General features: G+C 41.2%; 1 long non-coding RNA gene across 1 annotated transcript in view; it reads left to right on the plus strand.

The window, feature by feature from the left end:
- Window positions 1-6,275: 6,275 nt before the first annotated feature.
- LOC104322360 (uncharacterized) overlaps window positions 6,276-22,695 on the plus strand; it is a 59,238-nt gene continuing 42,818 nt past the window's right edge. Inside the window, exons 1-2 of the long non-coding RNA XR_011327445.1 lie at window positions 6,276-6,418; window positions 10,399-10,467. This is a non-coding gene — a long non-coding RNA (uncharacterized lncRNA). The remainder of the gene's footprint in view (window positions 6,419-10,398; window positions 10,468-22,695) is intronic.

Below are 22,695 nucleotides of genomic sequence, written 5' to 3' on the forward strand. Positions count from 1 at the left end.
AATTTTAATCGTGCACGTAATCCCAATGAGTCCAGTACTACTCATCCATTTAAATTTAAGCACATGCATAGGTGTTAGCAGAACCAGGCTTTAATATAGCACAAAATCTAATGTCTAGTTTTTCAGTGTTAATACCTTGCCAAATTCAGTTTTCTAAGAGAAGTCATTCTATGAAACAAATTATAAAAATGCATCTGTATCTAACAAATATTGTAACTGATTTATATAGATATTACAATATATAATATTTCTAAATATATCTATTAGAACATATAATATTTCTAAAAAGTACTAAGAGTCATATGGGGGACCTGACACACAATCTTCTGGAAGAAACCCTTAGAGAGAGGTCTACTGAGCGAGGAAAAATTTGGAAAAAACTCTGTTTTCTGGCAACATCTCCTCTGGTGCAGGAGCTTCCCCTCACTTAGCAGAACAAAGTCCCAACTTCAGTATTTGTTGTTTTCGGTGAGTTCCCTGCAGAGCACGTCTCTCCACGGAGGCATTTAACCTCCCCATGCTGCCCTGTGGGGAAAAGCCAGAAGCCCTCCCCGACCAGCTCTTCTCTTTCCAGCCCACAGACGTGAAAAGTCCGGGTCGCCCCATGCTGAAGCTGCCCGTCTGTCTTCACGCGAACTCAGCCCCTCTCAGGCCGTAAGCATGTGCTGGGGAGCCATTGCCACCCCAAACAGCAACATTTGACGTTCATCTGAGGGTTTCCCTGAGTATTTCCCTAACAGAGCTCATGTTCCTGGCACGTGTGCTCGCCTTTACGGTGGTGGTGGTCTGACATTAACTTCCACGCTCCCAAATCCCTTGGCAGCTGTGGAGGAGGTTGCTTGTGGTCTCCTGCCTGTCCTGCGGTGGGATACGGCAGCAGCCGCTGCTGCTCCATCCAGACAGAGGGAAGACAATGCCACTTCGGCCTCATCCAGGTAAGGAATGGGATAAAACGATTTTCATTGCTGTTGGCATGGGCATGCACTCCCAATTCTGTTTTCTGCTGCTAATTCAGAGTAACATGTTATCAGTTATCACCAAGATAGCTATTTTTATTTTAGAAACATGGGGTCTTGTTACAACATATATATACTCTGAAAAATCAAAAAATTAGTATCAGCCAACTTTTCTCTAATTCAGAAAATAAGCTAAATCTTCATGGATTTGTTTATTTTTATTTGGTTTCTAAAATCATAATGATTTTCTGCACTGAATAATTGTATGTGAACATTTTGTTTTGGGAGCTCAGCTTGAAAAAGAAGCTAACAACAACAAAACCCAACCAACCAGTAAGGGCAAGCAGTACTCTGCAAGATTTTATCAGTTACTTCCAGCAAACACCCCTCGGTGCCTATTTCACTCTGCTATTTTAAGTTAATTTGCAAAGCTTCGGCAAGGAACAAAGGTTAAATACTTGGAATTTGCACAGGTTGTATGTCACCGCAGAATGCTAAATAAAAGTTACAAATAAATGGTAGTTCCTCCAAGAGGAAAAAGGGGGTCGGGGCACGGTGTGCAGCTGCCCTGAAAATCACTGTAAGAAGAAAATTCCTTGCGAGCCAAGTGGGTAAGCAGGAGGTGAAAATGCAGAGGATTGCAGAGGTACTGCTTTCAAGACCGTTTCATTAGCAGACTCCAGGTAGGTATGAAGATGAGCAGAACTATTTTACAAACATTCCCTGTTATGTATTGCTATAAGGAATAACACAATATACACCTGTAGTGCAAGAACCTGCTCTGGTAATAGAGTACATTTTAGCAACCTGAGCCAAGAGTTGAGCTTTGTAGCGATATTGGCGATTAAAAACAGTGAAAATAGATGTAAACCTAGCGGCACAGCATGCTACAGAAGTGGATATTTGTAGTTATAAAACTGCAGTCTTGGATGAGCTTATAGCAAATCAGATTAAATTTAAGACTGCTAAATTGTGCTATGGAAGTTCATTTCTGTTGATGGGGCTTGGATTGTTCTGTTTATGTTTGGTTTGGGTTCTACTGGGTGATTTTATCAACACATGTTATATACTTTCATGCTGGTTGTTGTAGTAGCAGTTGCCATCCAAAGCCATCTCCGCACAGCAGGTACATTACATCTCCTACTAAGTAAGAGGTGGGCAAACTGAAGGAAACAGGTCTAGAGTTTGCCCGTGGTCGTGCAGCATGAAAACCATAGCAGAGACAATAGAAAACCTCCAAGCCTTGACTCTCCTGTCAAATGGGGAGTGTTGTCAATGCAAGGTACCACGGCAAACCTTTCCTCCTCCAGCCTTCCTCAGCCACAAACAACTTTTTACTAGTTCTGGTCCTCATCCAGCTCTGAGAGCCAGTGATGATAATTCGGGCATGCCAAGTGTCTGGCCTCAGCAGATTTTCTTGTGAAATAAAGAACGGGGTGTCACGTGGAATTTTTTTCTGAATTCTTTGAATATGTCTCCTGGAAAACATGCTTTCTGCTAACAGTTCTGCTATCAGCACATATTTTCTGCATTTGACCCTCTTTCCCACTTGTATTACTGTTGTACTTTATAGGAAAGTCGTTAACTGGTTATTTTCAGTTATAGTACCCTAGCAAATTGTAGTTAGTTTGTGTTGGTATTTCAAAATTAGATTTCTACCTTCATGGGCTAATCCTAGGAGAAACTAAGTGTCCTCAGCTCTTATGAAACCAGTGATGTTCTGGGTGCCCAGCGCATTACTGAATAAGGCCTCATCGGAAGGATATCCAGCCAGAGTTGACAAAATTCTGAATAGAAAGTGCCCCATTCAAAAGCCACTTGTAAACAACAACAACAACAACAAGTCAGAAAAAATTAACTTATTTCTCAAACTACTTAAAAAAATCCTGAGAAGTCAGTAATTTCTAAAAATTTCGCAGAACACTTGAAACAAGTCATCACCACTAAGATTTTGTTTTATTTTTATAGGTTTTTCTTATGGCTTATACACTTTATAGTTACCTTTTCTGCTATTTATTCAGAACATATTAATTGTAACTCTTCTTTGTACCATTATCACTAGCCTGCAGATAGATATTTTTATTACAGAGAAAAGATATTTCATTGTGGTAACAGCACTCAGTTTTGCTTTATCCTTATCAGTTTTCTTCTTTTGTGTTATTCACATACACAGGGTTCAAAATATTTGCGAGATGACCTCATATTTTTTTGTTGTTGTTTCATTTTGATCTTGTGTTCCTAGCTGAGAGGATGTGTGTCACTTGCATTTTGAAATGAACTCTGGTAAATACAGCCGCTTCTTGAAAAGATCACTGCTCTCATTTGAGCACAACTTTGCCATAAATATGCAAGTGGGAAGAAAACTATGAAGACTTCTTGTGCGAACTACCCACGGGCTCAGTCTTTTCCCCGTTACAGCACAGTGCTGCTTCTGGATCCTTCCTCGCAGAGCACACGACCTACCTCACAGCCGTACATGACACCGAGTGCCAAAGAAGGATAATTGTATTATAAGACTTTTTTAATTCCCCAACTTACTTCAGCTGTTATCAGCAGCTGGTTACTTCAGCTAGCTGATATGCCTCGGTGTCTTGTAAACATTCGCTCTAGTATTGTGCATTACTCATAGTTGGAAAATCACTTTGACTCCTGTAACATAATTATGTTAATGTCAAATGAGTCAGAGGGAAACAGAAAACTTGTATCAGAGCTGCACCTTAGCGCCAGTTTCTGAATGCTCCTGCTGGCATAACAGAAGTAGGTTAGGGGATTTAGGGTGAAAAACAACTTTCATTTAATGAGTGATGTGAAATTATGATAATGACTCATAAGGAAGCTTGCGTGACAATCAAATTCAGATTCACCGAAACATAAAATTGGTAAGAGAATAGCCTGCCTGATTATTTATAAGAGCAAGAATGAAAAACGCTGAATTTTTAAAGAATGACTTTCACAGGAAAACTTCACAGATATCTCTTGCACATGAACAGCTTTTGACATTCATTATTTAGTTCCAACAGCAGTTAAGTGATTTATTTAAATTGACATCTTAATTAGATTACATTTCAGAGTCAATCATCTCCGATGTTTTATTAATTCTACCTCTTTCTTGGTTTAGTTAATGCAAGTGATCATTTAGGAAAAACAGCCAACACCCTTTTAGCTCACTTTTGGACCATAATGCAAAAAGGCGGAAGCTCTTCAGCAAGCTAAAAGTTCTTGTAACACATCTTGTCCTAACTTAAAGCAGTCAAAGGGACAGTAAGAGCAGAATTCGTTCCAGAGTTAAAAAATATGGCAACATGCATCTGTGACACACTGGCTATCTCAAGGCTAAGCCGCAGCATATTTTTTTTTCGATAATATACAGAGGCAAGTTATTCTGGTATTTGCCTACCAGGATTTTACATGCTCAAACATATATCAATATTCCCACATGCCAGCCTGATGAATAAGATAATACCATCCAAATGTAAACAGAGGCTTTTTTTTTTTTCCAGATGGCTGAAACATCATTCTCGGAACACAAGAGTTTTAGTATTCCGACAGATCCCACTGTGCTATTCAATAAAAAGGCTCAAAACTGAACAAAAGGTGAGAGCTGAAATGAGAATCATAACCAGATATTTTAAAAATCAGGAAAAAAAAATCACTCGGGGCAACGTATCAAAAATATTTGTTGATAAGTAACTGCATTTACATTAACGTCCCATTTGAGCAGCTTAGGAGACAAGACTTACGTTTCTCTGGGAGCTCCATCTCTCTGAGCATTTCCCTTTCATCTGCTGACTTCTCATCTCATGCCTTTTCTGACTTTCCTCTCCACTTATCCTAGAAACTCAGTTAATAAATTAAATCTCACATGCCCCATAAGAAACCAACTGCTGTTACTAAATTGAGTGGGAATATAAGGTCATGCCATAGGTGACTAAGTACACCCTAGATTTCCCTACGAGCCATGATCTAAATATGATGCCACAGCATCATCTCGACCTTATACTGAGTGAGGGGCTTTATTTCGGAGCACATCCCCGATCGAGGGATAACCTACTATGGACAAGCCCTCAGCTCCCGGCCGAGTTAAAGCTGTGTTTTGTTATCTCAAACACGCTCACGCTTAACGCATCGTCAGAAAACCTTTACTGTGGCGTCCGATGCTTCTGTGTTTCAGCTAGAAACATGCAGAAAACGCAGTCAGGACTTCTTCCTGTGTGAATTAGCGTCGTTTTATTAACGATGTGTATCTGTGGCTCGCCCCACAGAGGCAGGCAGGCGCTGTCCATGCCACGCTGCTGCTGCTCTGGGCCAGGGCCGGCGTTCCCCTCCCGCGGGTGCCCGCCAGGCCGGGCGGCAGGGGGCCCCGGCCGCACAGCCCCCCCGCCCGCCCTCGGGGAGCCGCTCCGCCGCACCAGCCGCTAACCGGCGGTGAAGAGAACCGCTCCATCCCAAAGCCCACCCGCGGCAGCCCCGGCCGGTCGCGGCCGCCTCCGCCGAACTGCCCGGGAGGGCCGGGGCGGAGGAAGACCCCGCGCAGTGCCCGCGCCGCTTCGGGCCCGACCCCCGACCGGGGGACACACGCCGGGGAGACCCCCCCCCCGGAGGGGTCACGTTCGCCGCCAGGCCGAGCTTCCCTCGGCGGGGCGACACCCGGGCCGGGCCTCGGCACCTGCCACCCGCCCGCGCCCCGCTCCCCTCGGGGCCGGCTCCGCTCCCGCCGCCCGAGCCCGGCCCCTCGGGAGAGCTCCGGGCAGGGGCTGGGCAGGGGCCGGAGCGGCGGCTGCGGCACCGGGGGCTGGAGCCGGGCTGAGCGCGGTGGCTCCGCACCCCCCCCCCACCCCCGCCAGCTGCGCCCGTCCGTCAGGGCCGCCCCCCGCCCGGGGGCGGGGCCCGGGGACGCTGCCCCTTTAAGGCAGCGAAGCCCCGCGCGCATTCCAACGGCTTCCTCCCCCCCCGCGCCGCTCCGCTCCCCGCGCGTCATCGTTCCGGGAAGCGGATGGCGTCATCCCGTCCTCCCGCGGCGGCTGCCGGCGGAGGGGCGGGGACCTGAAACAAAGGAATAAAAATAGAAGGTGAGGGTGGGGAGTACGGTGGCCGGCGGGCGTGGCCGCGGCCGCGTCGGCGGTGACGGCCTCGCTGGGCTCCGTCCCGCGCCCCGCTCCCCCGACCCCGCGCCGGCAGTGCGCGTGCGCAGGCCCTGGCGTTATTTATAGGCGCCCCGCCGTCCCCGCCGGGGCAGGTGACGTAACGCGGGGGCCGCCGCGTCACGTCACGTGCGTGGCGGTGTTTACAGCAGCAGGGGCCGCGGCCGGCGGTTGCCTGGCGACCGCGCCGGGCTCCTTGAGGCGCCGGGCGGGGCCGGGCCGGGGCTCCCGCCGTGGCGGAGGAGGCTTCGCCCTCCCCGGCCGGGGCTCTCCTCATCCCCCGGCCGCAGGGCTCGGGCCGGGCCGGGCCGGTGGGCAGAGGTGAGGAGCCCGGCCGGGTGGGAGCGGGGCCGTTCACCGCCCCGGCGGAGGGGAGGCAGGGCGGGCGGGCGGAGAGCCCGGGCCCGGTACGGCACGGCACGGCCCTGCCCGCCCCGCGGGGCGTGGAGCCGAGCCGAGCCGCGGCTGGGGCGCTGACTTCTGCGGGTAGTCACGCCTCTGAGTCACGGGAGTCAACAGCTCCGGTTGAATTTATAGCTCTTGAAACAGAGAGAGGCTTCTTTGTGCGATGCCGTCGGTTTTCCGTTATTTGGCATCAGCAAGGGAGCCTGCGACGTTGCTTAACCCCGCTTTGCGGGGAACCCTGTGAAAGAATTACTCTCTCGTACTGAGAGCAAGAGCAGACAGCAAACCATGGTGCTCTTGTTCCAGTACTGTGCTCCCCCAGTAAACAAAAGCAACATCTTACCCGGGGGGGATAGTTTCTGTGCCTGCTGGAACATGACGTTCCCCACAATTAATTATTACATAAATATCATGTCGGGGATGCCATTTATGTCACAGCCTTTCTCTTAATTACAGCAATGACAGCAGTAGCTTATATCTAGAATCTTAAAGGATGCTGTTTCATTTCTATTCCAGTTGCCAAGTCCATCTTTGTCAAGAACAGCCTGAGGATGTTCTTTTGTGGCCATGTACTCTTTCTGTGAAAGACCAGAGCCTAGAAGCATTTACACTCCCCTGTAGGAGCTGGCCTTGGCTCTTTTGCCTTGTTTCTAAGAATCATATCATCCTAAGTTTAAAAAAAAACCAAAAAAAACCCCTACAATGACTGTATGTTTGAAAGGAGATTGGGCTGTGTGTACAGGCTTTTAATAGTAGTATTTGGTAGACAAGGCTTACCCACTCGTTATTGTAACTCTTTGTATTTCAAAATCGGGTATTATAAAACTGCTGGGTCCTTTTGACTCTTTTGAGAAGCTGTGCATGAAAGTCAGTAACTGTATGTCTGTCTCCTAAAGCTGTTGCTTTCTGTAGACAGACGAGGCAGGAAATAGATCTTTAGCTTTGGATGGTATCTTCTCAGGTTGTTTAAGCTTAAGGAAAATGTGGTGGGCCATGTGAAAAAAGGAGCTTGAACTACATCATCAGCAAGTAGCTTCTGGTTCGCTAGTAACTGTGAGCAGGTAAAAGTAGAAAAATTCACCAAGGGTTATGCAATAAGCACCAAATAAAAGTCTCTATAAAAGAGCTGGAAAGTAGGTTAAGACTGCCTGAAGGCAAAATGAGTTCGCCAACTTCTGTCCCCATATGGCTGATGCATCCACATCAGCATGCACAAGCTCTTAAACTCATCTTTTTTTGTATTTGAAAGATCAAGGTGTTGAACTAAATCTAGACTAATCTAGACTGGAACATGGGAATATTTTCATTCCACAGTTTAACCAAGTAGTTTATTTGAGATTATTTTCAAGTGTTTTTGGATAGGCTTAGCCAAAGTCTTGACTTGAAGGAAGTAGAGATTCAACCCTTCATGTGTGGGAGTGTAGTAGAAAAGGTACTTGAATAGTTGTTGGCAATCCTTTTTCAGTCTTCCGTTGTAGTAAAGCGGCATATGTTCGCAGAGGTTGCATATCCAGTTTGAAGGGCTTTGCTGTGCAGTGTAATGATGGTGTGGTGCAGTGCAAACTTAAGCTAAATACTGCTGTCACAGAGGATTCCAAGGGAAGCTGGTATGGTTGTAAAGAGCGGCTGTGCCTTTTATTAGATAAATCTTACAGAGAAGTAGAGGAGAGAAGCGGACAAGCTTTCAGGAATACAAGCTTTTATCCTTCAGTGGTTTTAAAAAAAGAAATTCTAGAAATCTGTACCAAGAAATCTGTGCTGTTCCTAAAATCAAGATGATAAAGCTGTTCTCTATGAAAAACCTGGATTACTTAATCATTTTCTGGAAATTTAATAGCTGCTATTTTTCCATTAAGCTGTTTCTGGTTATGTGCTACTATGAACACCCCTGTCAAACAGAATGGTGTTTGGACCAATATACATGTAGTTGCACAATTAATTGCTCCAAGTGCAACAAAACAGCCCCAGGATATATTGTCATTTCTGAAGATAACGCTGTATCTCCTCTGAAGGGGGCATTTACAACGCGTACCTCACCATTATAAGGGTGACTGTATGCCAATAAAGAAACAGTCTTTTGAACGAGCTACCAGAATACCATTGCAAAGCTTGTTGTAACTCTAAAAAAAATCTGTACTGATTGTACATCTCTGCCTGTGATGTACTATCCTATACTAGAACCTCTCTGGAAAATAGTTAAATAATCCCCTTATCCTGGAAAAAGTCCTATGCTTTGAAATGAAGCTTTCCCAGAATTTTCCTTTTGCCCTTCGTAGCTTTCAGACGGTGCCCCATCAGAAACAACCTTACTGGAAGTTGGTGAGTACTGAGCAGAATCAGACTCTGTGTGAGTTCTGCATAATAATTTGCCCTCTACAGCAGAACTACCACGATCTATGGATTCTACTCATTCTCATCCCAGAATATGACCTACTTGCTCAAGATACCGAGTGTCCTCATGGGAGTTACTGGGATGAACCCAAACAGCTACAAAGCATTAGAGAGGCTCTCACAAGCTGAAGGACGGAAATGGCCAGTCAGCAGCTAGAGAATATTGTCACAAAGCAATCCAAGTGGACCGATAGAGTGCTTCCAAAACACAAGCCCAGAGCTTAATTTTTTTAACTGAAATGGACACTTAAAGACTGTGGTTTCAACAGAAACAGAAATTTGGTACTTAATTTTGTCATTATTCTTCCTGTCAGCCCTTTGGTTTCCCACAGGCAATAATTAACAGCTGTTCTTTAAGTTCCATGATGATTAAAGCCCTTCCTCACTTCTAAGTGCTAATTACCCTTTTCTCTAAAAATGTCTAGCATTTTAATGTAATCAGGGTATTTTAATTCTTATGAGATTTTCGAAGGTCCACATACTTTTAACAACTTAGATCTATTGATCTGATTTTTAAAAAAATAGATATATTTTCTATTGCTTTCTATGTCCTTGCCTTCTATGTCTGGAATCCATTTTCAGGGCAGAGTAGAAGGAGTTTCTGGTGGAAGTTAAGAAAAAGATATGTATTCTCTGACTCAACAGGGCTCTTTGTTTTCAAGCAATAGAAATAAAGAGGATCTCTTTTGAGTTTCCCTTAATTATAAGCCTGAGGGTAGAGGGAAAGGAGGAGTGATTTTTGTTTCTCAATATGATGTTTGTGATTTAGTTCTGCCTGGAGGAGTTGCTGTTTTGTTGCTAAATTATAATTGCACCTTTCCTGTGGCTATGGAGGAGATTCGGCTATGTTACATTTCTGATTTGTGGTTGTCCTCCTTTTTCTGTGGGAGCTCTCTAAAAAGGTAAATGGGAGTTATATCTGTGACTTAAGTGTGCTACTTTCTCTCCTTCACAATCGTAAGGATTTCCTTTTGGTATGAACCAGAGCTGAATGTCAAGTCAGTTCTTGCAGTCTGGCTTTTTCATTCTAGAAAAAACGTGATACATTTGAAATGTATTTGAAATATCATTTGCTCATTAGATCGTTAGGTTATGCAAGGTAGAGGATGGCAGTTACCCTTAAAGCTATTTATTACTGTGGTTGTGAATCTAATGAGGGAAGACGGGATTCAAGAAGGGACTTGATAAAAGTTTTTGTAGAAGTGGATATAGTCTGGATGATGAAGGTATATGAGAAAATTAATGTTTAAAAAAAAGTTCACAAATCCCTCAGTGTGTACAGTTCTATTACTTATGAACAGCCCTTGATCAAGTGTAGGCACTAAGTATCCTGTAGTTTTCTTCTTCATGGGAGTCTCCTGTTTTTCTAGCAGCACCAAAGTCAAGAATTCGTGGCTTTTTGAGAAATGAAGAAATTATTTTATCTTATTCCTTAGGTGATAAGTTCCTTTCTCTGAGCAAGCATAAGCAGAATTATCAGTGATCCTGAGCATTTTTCTTTTCAGGTAGAAAAGAGTAGTTAAGATGTGAGCAAGAAACTTAGAAAATGTACAGTCTACTACAGGGTGTTTTAGGTAAGTCATTTAATGCTTTCTGACAAATATAGTATGTTTTGTACCTCAGAGCAATGTGGTGAGCATAATATTAAGATAGTTTATCATGCAAATACCTAAGATAAATAGAAATTGCACATTAAAGGCTTTACCTGTTTCTTTTGACCTTTTACTACTTTCTGCAGAACAGATACTGCAGCATCTGTATGAACTGAAACAATACAATTCTATTCATAGAATCTGCTCTAGTCTAATGGTATCACAAATCAGTTTATTCCATTTGTGACATTTGTTATATTATTGAAAATTTGAATAACTTACCAAAAAAAAGTCCCTGTTTTATTTCTGTCTTCAAATCTTGTTAAGAGTTTAGAGCATTCATCTGTAACAAATTTTGTGATAGTCACCTGTGAATTAATCAAAGTTTAATTTGTATCATAAGGTTATCAGAGCTTTTCATTTAACATTAAACTATTTCATAAGTCTATTCATTTCTAATTGACATTTTGTCAACTAGTGCATTCACAAGGTCAGTGCAGGATTGTTACCTGGTAGTGTTTATCATGACAGAATAAATTACAGAATTTATGAACTTTTTGTTGTTACTACCGCTGTTTACCAACAGCGTGACTTGAAACTTTACATTAAATGTGACTCACAAAGTTCAGAAATAGATTAAGCCCTATCGCTGCATTCTCCATTCTAATCCTTCCTGCCCCTCGCCTCCTTGTCCACCGCCAAATCAAAGTTTCTAAGACTGTAAAGTCAAAATGTTTCCCATAAATCTTCTTGATGCAGCTCAGGCTCTTTGAAACTTTTGTTCTGTTCTGTTTGTTTCTTCCAAAACTTCCTGTCACTTCCTCTATATCCACTGGGTCTCTTTTTGTTTGCTCTGGCATGATATTTGCCTTTATCTAGGACTGCCAGTGGTCTGGAACTCTGGTTTTCAACTGTTATTAAAAAAACGTGGATAACTTAATAAAAGTACACAAAGAAACAGCTGTAGTATACTGTAAATCACAATGGGAAATATATTTTGCAAAGCAGCTGTGTGAAGAAGTTTAAAACAAGTTAAAAACCCATTGTTTTCCCCAAAGGCTCCTGTTTTTATAACTGTTCAGGTTCATACATTCTTTTGAACTTGTCTTTTGCTTCGGAACACCTTACTAAATGTGAGAAGTTGAAAATGGACTCAGTAGATCATGACTACCATTTTGAAACTTCCATAAACAACGGGGCACTGTGTACTGTGGAACATTGATCTTAAGTGAGCGCAATGCTTAGAAGAAATCCTTAATTTATTACTCATTCAGTTGAATGCACAGCAGAAGCAAAACCATGCATGAGCACGTGTCAAGGCAATATATTGAAACATTATCAGCAGAAATGCACCATACATCTTGCACTGTAGGAGAGAATTGTTGCTTTGTGAGAATTTAATCTTTCATTTCTTTGGCTTTACTGCATGTTCAAATCTCAAAATAATAAGTACTGCAAATAAGATAAAGCTGTTTTCCAAGTGGGGTGTGATCCTGTACCTCTTGAGCTCAGTGACAGTTCTCGCTAACTGAAGTGATGCAGGACTGGGTGTGTAGGTTCTTGGATGGGAGAGTTTGCTCATTCTTAAGTTTCCTTTCTTCATACGGATTGATGTGTGACCAAAAGCCACAAGTTTGGCTGCTAAAACACACAACCTACACAATGTTAAAAGTGAAGATTGTTTTAAAATTTGATTCCCTTTGAGTATCTACTTTTAAGATCATTTCAAGATACTGATTTTGTTTGTAGTCTACTGCTTTTCTCCCTAGTACCAGGTATGTAAATTATATTTCTGGTCATTGATTTGTGTTTGAACTTAGGTAACTTCTTATATCTATCTTGTTGTAAGCAGGGTCTTCTAAGGCTTCCTAATTAGCTTTTGTCTAATTTTGCATACTTTCTGGAACTCTGAGATTTCCCACAAAAGCTTGGTTCCTCCCTCCTCCCGGTAAAATCACTAACTTTTGAAAATGCATTTCAGTGATACAACATGCCTAATTATAAGTTGATTTTTTTAAAGCTTTTAAATTTGATTTATGTTATAAACAATGAAATGTTTTTCAAAGATTGAGTTGCATACTGCTTGAATGTTATTCAAGACTCTACTGAAAACTTATATTTATTTCACTTCCACATAATCTATCATTGTTTTATTCACATTTTAGAAAAAGGAATTGCAATAATTCGTCATGGTAGTTTATGTTCTAAAAGCCCTTTGTAATCCAGAAAGATAATGATTTTTAGTCTTTGTGCAATACTAAACACAGTACTTTAAGTCTAGTTTTGCTTTAACTTCTGTAATTCAGATTGCTTTTAGTAACTGTGATTACAGTGTAGTATCCTGCCCGCCTCCTGGGCAGTTATGCTATCTTTAGTGCAATCTTGTAAGGGCTTGAAAATGCAGATAAAGAAATCCAGGTTTTATTCTTTTGCTATTTCATAACTGCTGTAGAGTTTTGTTGTTTCATGATTGCTGTTCTGCTTAAATGCTAAGTTATTTAGCACTGAAAAGAAACAGTCTTCAGCCGTTGAAAATATGAGTGCATCTGTAATAAAGGTTATTGTGATTAGTTTTTATGCTGTTGTCAGTTCATTGAAAAAATGTAATTTCAAATCTAGGAAGGCATATGCTTGTTTATTTAATGATCCCTTAGACTGTGTTCCTCTGTCACTGAGATCAGTGATAATAGGTTGAGGTAAGAATTTATTATTAAAGGTAAGATTTTTAAGTTCATTGAGAGTTTTATCACTAGTGGATAATATTCTGCACCCAATGAAGCAGAAATTATCACTTATTTCAGAAGGAATTAGGGTGAGGCTGAATTTGCTGAAAGGTCTGTTTTCACTCAGACTTGGAATATGAGGATTATCTGTTGACATGTATTTAAGCAAACTGGAGTGAATACCAACCAGATGTTTCTTAGCAACATTTTTAATAGTAGATTTGAATCATAAAACAAGGTGACATGTTTTTTTAATCGGTATTTCTGATTTCACATTGAGGAAAAGTGTATTCTAAGGTACAGTATTCTAAGTGTTACTTTGCAGATTCTTGTCCAGTTACAAATAGCAATCTTGTACAATATTAAGTGCTGCAATGAAACTCTAGATACAAAATAGAATGGCCGTCTGTATAAAAGAAAATGAATCATGTTGACATGAAACAAGTAAGTACTCTTTTTAAATAATTTTCAGCATTTAAACGATCAATTTTCCATGTCCATTCTCACTGAGCACATGAGAGGCTATACACAAGTAGCTGCTGATGTCTAACGAAGAATCTAGTACTGAAAAACACTTGGGTATTGTTTAACTGTATTTACCACACCTAGTTGCATTGATTTGAGGATACCTTATTGTTGTAAAACTTCCAAGAGTGAGAGTGGAGATAATGTATGTCCCCAGTCTTACAGTCTCTTCTCCCCTCGTGACTGAGCTTCACAAGGCCAAGAAAGAGGTGGGACAGTGCTGTTTTGAAGCTAATCCCTTCTGTATAAGAGTGGGTTAGCTGCACCCATACACTATGGTATTGGAATGCATTAGTGCTGTAGGTGTTGATTTATATTATTTCTAGTAACAGGAGTAAGGGATGTTACTTGGAGTTGGTTTTACTTTTTTTCCCTATTAACATTTTCAAAGATGAGCTTGACAGTTCCTGCTTTATTATAGTGCTCTGGCATTTATAACAAACATTGTGATGATACTCTTATTTTTAATAAGACCTATAATTTTGACAATTAATTACTATAAACTGCCCCTTTAATGTGTTGTAGTGTTAACTCTTGATTCATTCAGTCACAGGAGTTTTGCTGTTAATATGATGGGGAAGATGACTCTCTCATGGTCTTTGCCTGGTTTTGCTAAATACTTAGATCCATAACAGAGCATTTTTTCTCACATAATTGGATTATCAGTTTATAACAATGCAGTAAATTAAAGGAGAGCAGTCACACAGAGGCAGAAATATTTCCTGCCCTTTCTTCACAGTCTCCTTGTATGATACAATATGCCGAGATCATGCTGAAAGCCACTTGTGTCCCTTTTTTGGGTATCTTCAGGTACCTTTTCTCCAAACCTTTTTCTCCAAAGCTTAATGGTTTATGAAGGAGTCTTATAACATCTGGCACTGGAGATGACCTGAGGATTTGCAAGTTATGCTGACAATTGTGTTAGTGATGTATAACATTCAAATTTGACAGTGTGTCCTTCCTGCTTGTATCTGCTTTCTGAGAACTTCCATTTTAGGATGTTGAATATTAGTTCACTTTCTGATAATTGGCATTCTGATAATACAGAGTATGAGTTGTACATAATGTTTCACTGTGTACAGATGGGTGCAGATTGGAACCAACTTACAGAGATCAGATGGGTCCTTTTCTGAAATACACTATGGATGTCTATACCATCTAGTCATGCACATGCAGAGATATCCAAGTTCTGAATAAGCTCATGGTAGCCATATGTCACGGCATAGTGTCTAGTTTGGGTCTTTGATGTGGCACAGTGCTGTTGTGATTGAGTTCATGTTGGAACTATGGCTGAGAAAATATACAAGCTCATATTGCTTATTATAAACTTACCTTTAACATTTTTGAAAAAGGGAAGTTCTGGTTTACAAGAGGATAGAGGCAAAGAACACTTTGTACAATATGCTTAACGCTATTCCATTAAGATAAATTCACTAAGAATATAAACTGGCCATAAAAATGTAATAATAACTTGACCTTATACACTGAACTATGGGTACGTAAAATGTAGTACAAAAATGTAGTTAGGCATTTACGTGCTTCTATAGCTTTGTCAATATAGTTCATCTGCACAAAGGATATGTTCATGTAGCAAATGGTTGAGGCTGCTTTTTGTTTACGTTTGCTCATGCATTTTTTTTTTTACTCTAACTGCTCGCTGATGTTAACCCCTTGCAGAAAGGTAAGAGTGTCTTGAATAGTATCAGTTTCTTGGGTGAACAAGCCATAGGTATTAGCAGATGCACTAACATGTCTCCAACAGTGACAAGGGTTTCTACCATTGTTTGCAAAGCCTGGGTTTATAAACTTTAACCAACATGAAGCTGAAACAGCTGCCAGATTTACTGGCAATTAACTTTATTTGTGAGTGCTCAGAAGTCTGGGAATCTGACTATTCACAGGCAATATGTCAGTTTGGGAACTTCAGTCATCTTTATTTAGTGTGTACCCAAGGGTTTGATATCAACTGGTTTGGGGTTGGGTTGTTTTTGCATCATGGCTTGTTTGATCCAAATGCTATTGAAAGCAGCACAAGTCTCTCCATTGACTTTGATTAGTTGATCACCGTAGGACATAATAAGGGTATGCTGATTAATTCTCTGCAGTTCCTAATATGCATCCACACATAATGGAGGACCATTAGTGGCCATTGTCACTGTTAGTCAGTTTCCAGTAATACCTCGTTTTTATTTTCAGGCCGAAACCCCCGATCCTACACAGTATTACAAATAAACCATGTAAACAAGAAGTTCTTGCCACATAATTGGAATAGTAGGAGCAACATTTTCTAAACTTGGACCTTTCCCAAAATCATGCTCACAGATCCATGTGACGTGTTACAAAAGCTGCTGATTTCATTGTTTGGTTTTTGAACATGACTTTCAACTTGTAGACAGCTGAAGGTTGCAGCAGCCTGTAAGCAGAAGGGCACAAAGGGCAGGGTGTTGCGTGGCGAAATTTAACTGTGACTCAGCTTTTGCTGAAAGTAACACTCATTTCATTTCTCCTACTTCTTCCTGATTATCAAGAAATGCCCTACAGCACTGGAGTAAAGGAACACTGCCCATTTAAAGAATACTTTCAAAACTTACTAGAAATGGTGAACTGCAGAAAAGTAAAGCAGTAACTAGCAATGTTCCTTTCTTAGTTGTGAAATTCGTGGGAAGTACTCATGCTACAGTGCTACTTCTAATTTTAGGAGCAAAATATCTATCACTTCTTGTACATAGATGTCATAAAAATTGGACGAAGGTAAAAACTTTTTGTTAAGATATCCTCTAATATAATTCAGCTTTGCTATAAAGATATTGGACTCTGACAGTAGGGAAGTATTTTTGGAAGACCTAGGCAAAGTTCTTCCACTGAGAGCACCTGTGTTTTCCATGCTTGGTATGTGTGTATCTCAGACATCAGAGATGGAGAAATTGGTAGCATCAGGACAGGATGGGCACTCATGCAGAGCTTTCTGACCTTTCTTTGATGTGGATGAGAACTGGTGCTCTTACATTCCTTGAACAGCTCTCTGTAATGTAAGTAGCGTAGTGTTAAATAGGTAGGTTTGTAGGACTACTCTTCTTCATTAAGTTTGCCTCTAATTTCTTTATGTTACTGTGGACCATGGATTCTACACAGCCCTTTATACCACAAGAATTCCAGAGCTTCCATGGCAGTAGCCCCTAGACCTCTTTTCCACATTTGCCACAAGACAACAGAGTGGAGGTAAACATAGCACATTTGCTTAAAAGAAGGCTTCAGAAGCTACCAGAGATACACTAACAGGATTCTTTTCTTGAATCTTTGTCCCATCTTCTGTTTCTGACAAGAGGAATGCCTGGTCAAGAATCACAGGATTATTTAGATTGGAAGGGATCCCTGGAGATTATCTATTTCAAACCACTGCTGAAAGCATGGCCTACTTAGATTAGTTTGCTCAAGGCCTTGTCCAGTCAGGTTTTGAGCATTTCCAAGGATGGAAATTCTACATCTTCCCTCAGTAACTTGTTCCAAGGTTTGACTGCCTTCATGGTGAATAAATTTGTAATACCTAATCAAAATTTCCCTTATTGCAACTTGTGTCCATTGCCTCATGTAATGCAGTCCTTTCACTGCGCATTTCTGAGAAGAGTTTGACTTTATCTTCTCTACGCTCTTCTATTAGGTCACGGAAGACAGCAATAGGACTCCTCATGACCTTCTTTTCTTAAAGCTGTGCAAGCCTGTCTCTCTCAAGAGTGCTGCTTTAGTGCTATTTAACTCTCCTCTGTAAGGTTGAAGGTACGTGTCTTATCTTTGGACAAGAGTTTTTTTCTGTCTTCAGGGCATTTTTGTAAGATTCCCAGAGCAGTAGCTGAAGGATCACTGAAAAGCCTCAAGACAGGAAAATATATTGGGATATCTCAGGTAAAATTGTCTGACCTTTACAATGGGCAATAAAAAGATCCAAGGCGTGGTACTTTCCACAAACAAGGCTGGCCCTATTGTCTGTTATTATAGCCAGACACAATGACATAACAAAATTGGTTGAAACTCTACGTATCTACCCATCCACCTCCCCTGTTGTTAATCTCTAGGACCTTTCTGGTGCTACTCCTGCTAGAGATCTATGTGACAGCATTTGTTCTATGGAGGAAGATTTTCTTCTTACTTCCCTTGTCTCTTTTGTTATGTATCAAAGTATTCTTCCCACTACTGAGAGCTTTAGCATGTTTAGTAGTTCTTACCTGGGTATTCCTTTCCCTCCTTTGACTCCAGTGCCACTAGAGATTGAAGTGTAGGCTAGAAACCTCTAATGTCATTTTTCTTTGAGGTAGGTGCCTGCATTGGCATTGCAATCTCTACTGATGTTAGAAGCAACATCAGACTGGCAACAGCATGCTATTTTTACTCCTCTTGATATAGTCTCACCTGTGCCAATAAACTGCTTACACTCACAGCTAAATACCAGATCTGCTGGAAACACTGCATGAGGTAGATCCAGGAGCAGTTCTCACATGTTTTCTCTGCCATTCTCTACCCTTCCTCTCAGCTGGATATGTGTTTTCTTGAGGTGGAGGAAACAGAACAGGATAAGATAAAAGGCTGGAGGTTACTCTAGGCTGTGCTCTGGAGAATTGCCATTACAGGTAACTCTTGCTGCTACAGGACAAGGGTGGCTGCTGGGGGCTGCAGTTCTGCCACTCCAGCCCCACAATGCACGCTGTATTCAGACAGTATCTCCAAGGAAAGGAAGATGTCAAAACGGTGGCTTTGGGCAGTATTCCTTACTCTGCGTCAATGAGAAAGATCACACCCTTCACTGCTACTTCACAGGGAAGCTTCATGCTCTTCTCCTCTCCCCAGGAACACTTATTTTCAGCAGCTCTCTCCAATAGCTATTAACTGCTTCACAGAAGCTCAGTGTTGCAGTCAACTTGCTGAGATGAGCCCAAAGCAACCTAAAAAGCAGAATTGCTGCTGCTTTGAGAAGCTTCTGCAGGAGACTGATACTTGCTATGCCTTTTTTTTTTCTCCCAGATGCCTGATTCCCAGTCTGTGGACTGATAATCTAGACTGCTGGTCCAGATTATGTCTAAGAAATTTATTTCCATGGCAGAGAATAAATAGAGCCAAAGACAGGTCCTTGGCACTTGTAGCAGTAGTCCTCTTTGCCCTGGCCTGGTCTGGGTTGTACCTGTTCCTTTTTATAGACGGTGCTGCTCTACTGATTTTCTAAACTATGGGTCATCTCTTCCATCATCTCCAAGGACTGTAGTCAGCTCTGTGTCTCATTTGTGCAGGGTTACCTTCCATATGTGAGCAGGTGTCTTACAAGGTAGAGTTCAGAAAACTTGCCATCATGTAGTCTGCTCATAGAATTTTCTCATCATCACAGGACAAAATCCTGAAATAGTCTTTTGATACATCAGATGATGTTGATAGTTGCTAAAAGGTTGCAGATGTTTCAATGCTTCAAGATGGCTCAATGGCTAGTCTTCAGCCCCTGGTGCTAGGTAAGGTCAAGTCTATTTGGCAGTGGTCTGATTACTACGGAAGACCTTGTTAACTCTTAATAGATCCAAACTAATGTACTTCTTGCTATACCAGGGCCTTATCCATATTTTTGACAAAAAGAAGTATTGACTTCATTGATACTATTTATCCTCCATTTTCATGACTGAGCTTCATAGGCATAGAGGAGAGGGAAGGTTTACAGCCTCAACTGTTTGTCTAACCCTCTGTGTTATTCTAAACTGAAGCCTCAGCATTATCGTGTTTATTCCAGGGGTGGAAAAAATAAAATGTATACCTGCTTATCCATGGATACTTTCTAACAAATACTTGCTGGATAGTATTCTCTTACTGAGGAGCTAAAGTGTCAGCTTGTTATAAGGTTTTTTTTATTACCTTACTATTACGTTACGATTACCTAGGTTATGTTACGTAGATTACATTATGATTTCTAAACAGCACACGCAATACAGTAGGGAAGGCAACCTTTTTTGTAATTCTGCAAACTAATTACTTGGTCACCTATTTGTATCATTGCAAAACACTGTTACTTTGAGGGCTGATGCATCAACATGTCTTCTAAACAGACTGTGATTCTCGGGATCTATGAAGTACATTTTGAAAGTCATATAAAGAAGAATTATAAACACAAGCAAAGTATCAGTTTTCCTTTTTTAGAATTGCCTGCTCTGTGAGGAGTGTTCTGCTTTTTCTTCCGTTTCACCATGTGTATCCATTAATAATTTCACATGATGAAATGGAAAACAGGTTAGAGTGGTATCTGCTCTGGTCAAAATCACACAAAAAGGGCTCATTCTGCTCAGTGCCAAGAAAAATCTGGCTCTAGTGCCCAGGAGATGCTTCAACCAAGAGTAGAAGAGATGTATCTACTCTGAGAACAAGATATGAAAAGATTAGTGTCCTGGTTTTGGATTGGATAGGTTAACTTTCTTTCTAGTAGCTGGTATAGTGTTATGTTTTGGGTTCAGTATGAGAAGAATGTTGATAACACACTGAAGTTTTCAGTTGTTGCTAAGTAGTGTTTAGACTAAGTCAAGGATTCTTCAGCTTCTCATGCTCAGCCAGCAAGAAGGCTGGAGGGGCACGAGAAGTTGGGAGGGGACACAGCCAGGACAGCTGACCCAAAGTGGACGAAGAGGTATTCCATACCATGTAACGTCATACCCGGTATACAAACTGGGGGGAGTTGGCCAGGGAAGGGGGGGAGGTCGCTGCTCAGGAACTAACTGGGCATAGGTCAGCACGTGGTGAGCAATTGCATTGTGCATCACTTGTTTTACATATTTTAATTCTTTTATTATTATTGTTGTCATCTTATTATTGTTACTATCATTATTATTTTCTTCCTTTCTGTCCTATTAAACTGTTCTTATCTGAACCCACGAGTTTTACTTTTTTTTTTCTGAATCTCTTCCCCCATCCCACTGGGTGGGGGGAAGTGAGTGAGCAGCTGCGTGGTGCTTAGTTGCCTGCTGGGGTTAAACCATGACAGTTAGTAACCGTTTTTCCCTTCTACATAGTACACATCCCTGGCCATATAATGTTCCTCACAATGGAAATTATTGCTGTCTTTGAGAATCGTATACAGATAAAAGTCAGTGTAAAGAACCATTGCATTGCTTTTTAAATATAAATGTGCATCTGTTTGGGGGGGGTGGGCTACTTTTTCTGTATTAGCAATACTTACTATCTCTTTGATTAATGTTGCTGTTTTCAAGCCTAGCAAAAGAAATGTATTGAAGCAGATTGTAGAGTGTATTTTTGTTCTGTGAAGTAATGTTGCTTTATTTCTTTATAAGAGACAATTAGATAACAAAGCATGTCTTAGAATATTGTAGTGACATCTCTTTACTCAGATTACGTTTTCAGAAGGAAAATTTTCTGATAGAACTTCTTTAATCTTCTTAGGTATTAGTGTTTTTCTTGATTAAAGTCTCATTTCCTACCTGAGAAAAAAGAAATGGGTAATAACTGTAACAGAAGAAAAAAATGTATTTTTTTACTAACATTTCAGCATGACTGTGTACTGATTCTACATTTAGGAGCCATTTTTTGGTCTTCCTTGCCCCATGTACAGATATCGGGACAAGAGAGCAAAAAGGTCTTGTCTTCCTCCCTGTACGCCGGTTCTCTGTCTCTTAGCCTCATAGCCATTATAGCATCCTGCCTCCACGTTCCTGGCTCTTGTTCACAGTCTGAGCACAGAAGTCATTCATAGGGAGGGAGCAGTCAGAATGCTTTTGTGTACATATAGGCAGCTCACTTGTAATAATTTATAAGGACTGCATCAGGAGCACAAATTGGGGAATCTGGAGAAGAGCCCTAAGTTGTGCTGTTGGTTGTATGTGGCCCTGACTCTCACTGAGGAAGGTGCAAGCCACCTCCCTTACATCCTTGTACCACTGCTGGCATAAGAACAACAGTGAATCTGAGTTGGACAATCTGTAGGTATTGAGATAAACCACATGGTAAGGACAGCCACTGTGAACTTGTTGTCTCCAGACAATGGGCTTTTTTTTTTCTGCTGCGTAACTCATGTACTCAAGTTAGTCTAAACGGGGACCACAGTGCAAAGTGATGTGTGAGATAATGTGTCCGTACAAGAAATCCACTAATTTTTGTGTGCTAGGGTGAATTCAGTTGCGTATTTCCTGGATTCTTTTATTACAGTGGATTTTGCTACTCTCTGAATTATTAGTGGATTGTTTGTTCTGGAGACATGGAAGTAATTGTGAATAACTGTGAAACACTAGTAGCATGTAAGCATTGTAAGCAAGTGTCCACACTACAAAGTCATGGTGTGAGCAACTGATGAGTTGTGTAAATTGACCTTTACCTGTCCTTTAATTTTCCAGTGCCATATCAAGCTAGGGTGGTTTGGTTTTTTTCATGTATAGATAGGACTTAAGGTCAATATTTAACTTGCAACTTGAGCTAAGATTACAGCAAAACTGAATCTAATATCAAATTTCAAAGAAGCCTGCAGGAGTGGCTCTTAGATCAAAAAGTAATAGTTGATCCGACAAGCCAGTCTCATTCATGTATGGGCCTTTTGAAGAATGAAAGTATTAATTCCTATAAACATAAAGGCAAAACCTAGGGAAGTGAGGGTGCATATCATCCAAGCACGTACTCTGAATTAAAGACTACAAGGAAGCATAGTTATACATTTGATTTGCTGATCTTGTGTAAAGATTCAAATTGTATTGCTATTGTAAAGCTTTCAATTCCATGGAGCTTCTGACTGCCCCAAACAGACCATTTTGCTAGCCATTGCTGAGTTCTGTGCTGCCCCACCTAGATCGCTACAAGTATCCCAGCAAATTATTCTAAAGCTAGAACAGACATGTCTAGATTATACTGCAGCCAATGTTATGACTGCATTTTTAATTACTGTGAGTTAACATAATTTTTTCCTTTATGAGGGCAACCCTTGGAGACACTTCTCTTTCTC

This window comes from Haliaeetus albicilla, chromosome 13, assembly GCF_947461875.1.
Source record: "Haliaeetus albicilla chromosome 13, bHalAlb1.1, whole genome shotgun sequence".
In the NCBI taxonomy this organism is placed as follows: Eukaryota; Metazoa; Chordata; class Aves; order Accipitriformes; family Accipitridae; genus Haliaeetus; species Haliaeetus albicilla.